Source organism: Panthera tigris, chromosome C1 (assembly GCF_018350195.1).
Source record: "Panthera tigris isolate Pti1 chromosome C1, P.tigris_Pti1_mat1.1, whole genome shotgun sequence".
In the NCBI taxonomy this organism is placed as follows: domain Eukaryota; kingdom Metazoa; phylum Chordata; class Mammalia; order Carnivora; family Felidae; genus Panthera; species Panthera tigris.
The window spans coordinates 19207201-19211652 of NC_056667.1; positions in this window are offsets into that span (position 1 = coordinate 19207201).

Below are 4452 nucleotides of genomic sequence, written 5' to 3' on the forward strand. Positions count from 1 at the left end.
GAAGACAAAGTCTAACCTCGCAAAAAATAATAGTAAGGCAGGCCTGGCTGGCTCAGTAGATAGAACACAAACTCTTGATCTCAGGATCATGAGTTCAAGCTGCACATTGGGTGTGGAGCCCACTGAAAAATGCATACATACTTACATACACACATAAGATAGTAAGGCCAGATCTGCGTTAACACAGGAGTTGTTAGAGGTAAATGTTCCTTGAGGGATCCTGACAAGGACAATACCACATACAAGCCCAAAATATCAATAAGGTGAGGCACTAACATCAGTAATTTACAGTGGCTTGCTGTTTACAAGGAACTTTCACCCGCATTTCGCTTCTGCCTCAAAGCAACTCTGAGCCTCCGTGTAAGCTGGCATCACAGCCCAGGAGGCAGGATGGCAGAGGGCACATCATCTGACTCCGAAACCAGTGCTCTTGCCCTTTATCCTTTGTGGTCAACCTCCAGTCACCCAGGGGGTGGCCATACATTACACAAGCAAAGTTTTCATCCCCGGCTGGCCTCCTGATCTCCTCCCAGCAACTGGGTGACCTCCTTCAATGCAAACCAATTCCCAGACTCGGCAGAATGTGTTTAAACAAAAAGTCCTTCTATTTCTTCCAAAACCAAACGGACATCATTTTTGCTTTTTGTAACCGCACTTTGGGCCTCCATTTGTGATCGGGATAGAATAAATAACTCAGAGGAATTCTTCTGTGGAACTCGGACTCACAAATGCTCTGGGGACAAGGTAGAACTCTAAGAGGAAGGCAGGCCCAGAGAGGTTGGGTGAGCTGGCTACAGTCGCCCAGCACAAGGGATGGAAAAAGGACCCAACTTTCACCACTGGCCAGCAAGGGCCCCTCTGGTTAGGGAAACTGAGGCTGGAGAGGGACAGCCTTTCACCACGAGCCTCAGAGGTGGCACAAGACTCTGGTTGTGAGGCTGAGACCCTCTTCCATAGGAGCTAAACAGAAGGTCTTGGGCCATCCATCCGGGTGCAGCCAGGCTCCGGGAATCCGTCAAACCTTCAAACTCACCAGCGGTGGCCTGACCAGGGCCCCCTACTCAGGCCAGGCCAGAATGGGCTGCCCCAGGGAAACCTCTTGGGGGGGGGGGGTCCTCCAAGCCTGCAGGCTTGAAGCAAGTGCTATGGGTGGTGTGGGGCTCCCTCCCCTTTCCTCATGGGGTGGGGAAACCTCCATGTTTTCCTGACACCAAGGCAGGCTTCTCCATCCCAACCGGCCCAGGCGTCCCCAAAGGGGGACCCCCTCACATCACCCAGTTCTAGGTACTCATGCACCTTCTGCTCCTGGGGTCTCCCTGGATCCGCCTCCCCCCCAGCCCCGCCGCAGGCGGAGCAGCGAGCCGCCGGCCTCTCCTCCTCCCGGCCACCGTGGCCACCACGGCCGGCCCAGGCCGGCCCTCCGCCCTGCCCACTCCCTCAGAGGTGCCCCCTTCCAGCTGGTCCCCAGCATCCTCCCACTCTTGCCCGGGGGTGCTCCGACTCCAGCCTCTCTCCCCGCCCGCGTGCGCGCCGCTCCCCGGGAGCACGCCCTGCGCCCCGCCGCCGGCTCCCGGTACCTGCGGCGGAGCGGAGCGGAGCGGCGAGGCTGGTCGGCTCGGACCAAGGCCCTCGGCGTCCCGGCGCCCCGCCGACTGATAAAGGGGCGGCGGGTGGGCCGGCCCGGAGGCGGGCGGGGGGCGGGGGGCGGGGCGGTGCTTCCCTACCCGCCGCGCCCACGTGTTGCGCCCAGCGGCGGGGGGGGCTCCCCACCCCCGCGACCGTGCAGTCCTGGGAGTTCCTCTGGCGATCGTGGGGCAGAAAGACGCGGAGACGGAGGCCCGGACAGCAGAAGTGGTTGCCCAAGTCCCCGGCTGGGCGGTGGCGCTGCGGAGCCCGCTGAGCGGGTCCCACTTCCGCGGTCTTGAACCACCAGCTCTCGAGCCCGGGTAGCTGACTTGCGGGCGCCGGGCAAGTCGGAGCAGGAGCGCGGATAATTCCAGCGAAAGCCCGCCGCCCAGCCCCGAAGCCAGCAGGAGCCGCACACGCCACCGCTCACTGGGCTGTTTCTGGTCGAGATGGACCTGGCCCACGTCTTCGTGTCTCTGCCTGGGGAGCTCCACCCCGCCTCTGCATCCCTGTCTCATTTAAGTTCCCACCTTAGCTCTCTCCGTGGGCGGTTTCCCCTGGTCGGCCAGCCCAAGGCCTGGTGTTAAAACACCCACTTTCTACTCCCTAGTGTAATATCTCCCCCCAGAAGTGGGAGCACCCACAGGGTGAGGGATCCCTGCGTACACGAGGCCCTCAGCGTATCGTCCCTCCCCCGCACTAGACCAGCAGAGTGGGAGACACCCCCACCGCGTCTGGGGTGCACACAGCCTGAGGGATACAGAGCAGAAAGGGGACAGTCTAAAAGGGGACAGTGCTCTGCCCTCAGGGAGTTTTGAGTCCATTCAGAGAGACTGTGCAGGGGGCTGGGCGAGGGGACAGGATCCACATCCTAGTGCTACCCTTAACTCACCATGTGACCTTGGGCAAGTCTCCTTGTTCTCAGCCTCCAGTTTACTACTTATAAAATGGAAACAGGAATACCTGACAGGTTGTTAGGAGAATTAATAAAACAACGGGTATGAAGGTTCATTGTCAACCGCAGTGAATACTAGACGAATGTATATTTCCTTATTATATTATAACAAAACGTATATAATCATAATGTAACAGGAGGCAACAGGTCTTTACTTCAACAGATTTAGACAAACCCAAACCCTATGATTTAGTGAAATCCCTATTACTCATGTGGAGAGACAAAATAGCATAAAAGATCCCATCATTTAGAACAGGTAGGGAATAGGAAACGGACAAGTAAGGACATTATGGAAATTATATGCTAAGGTTCATTTATTTATTTTGAGGGGGGAGGAGCAGAGAGAGAGAGAGAGAGAGAGAGAGAGAACCCAGGCAGGATCCACACTGTCAGCGCAGAGCCCCATGCGAGGCTCAAATTCACGGAACCGTGAGATTATGTCCTCAGCCTAAGTCAGACACTTAAACGACTAAGCCACCCAGGCACCCTGGAAATCATGTTCTATATGATGGAATATATTCTATCATAGTGAATAAAAACTGAAAACTTGGAAGGTAACTTAGACTCAGCTTCCAGTTTGGAAACACCTGCTCTGTACTCAACATGTTTTTAAAGCTACAGTTTATTAAGCTCTTGCCCTGAGCTGAGAGCCGTGTGCTAAACAGTTGCCATAACTACCTCCTTTGGTCCAGACAACCCTATTAACACATTTGACAAACTGGGAAACTGAAGATCAGAAAGGGCACATGGGACTGTTATATTATCTCATTTAGTCCCATGCATTCCTACAAAATTGAGTGAGATGACCCCCCATTCTATGGATAGAAAAACCGAGGCCCAGAGGACAGAAATGATGTATTCCAGGTCACATAGCTCCCGATATACTTAGGTTCTGAGAAATGGATCTGGAGATGTGCTTGGGGAGAAAAGTCACTTGCCCGTGATACTTGGCTATGGATATTTGAGAGCTGAATGCTAAAAATAATTTTAAAAAGGAACAGCGATCAGTTACGGAGCACTTGCCGTGTGCCAGGCCCAATGCAAAGCCCCCCTTACATGCACTATAAGCCCATGAGGATGTAGTTTCATTATCTCATTCTGTGGATGAGGAAACTGGTTCCAGAGATGCTACTTGCCCAAGGCCACCCAGTTGGCTAGAGGCAGGCCTGGATCCCAGCCTAGCTCTTATCTGGTACACAGTACTGGCAACAAGATGTGACGCTGTGGGGCCAGGACAATTCCTCCCCTACCCTGCTGTCCCCGCCCCCCCCATTCCTTTTCCAGACCAGGCAGGGTGAGAGCAGCTCCAGGGCAGCCAAGGGCACCTCCCTTCGCTGCCCTCCCCCAGTCCAGCTGCCTGGGTGAGGCCCAATGCCTTCCTTGCTCCCAGACCCCAAAGCCCTGTAATCCTTTGCATCCACACTCTAGGACAGGGTGGGTGGAGAACCTATCCAGTAACCTATGCATCATCCAGCTGCCTTCCCAGGCATCAGGTCGGGTCATTAGAGGACCAGGGTGTCCAGGGGATCAGATTCCTGGGTAGGCCTAAAGAGTCAAAGGGCCTCAGAAGTCAGGCGCTGAGCCAGGAGACCACCGGGAAGGGCTTCAGCGCGTCCAAAGTAAGAGAAAGGATGTGTGGCCTGAACTGTCCTGAACACATTCTTATCTTTTCCCCCAAACAAGGGCATCTGCTCATTGGGGGCAGCAAAGCAGTGACACACAGGAGTGTATCCTGCCTGGGTTCACACCTTAGCTCTGCCCCTCCCCCCAGGCAAGTTATGTAACCTCTCTGGGTATCTAGTTCATTCATTCTCAAACAGGTCAATACCCTCCATATAGGGTTGGTATGAGGAGTAAATGAAATAATCCAT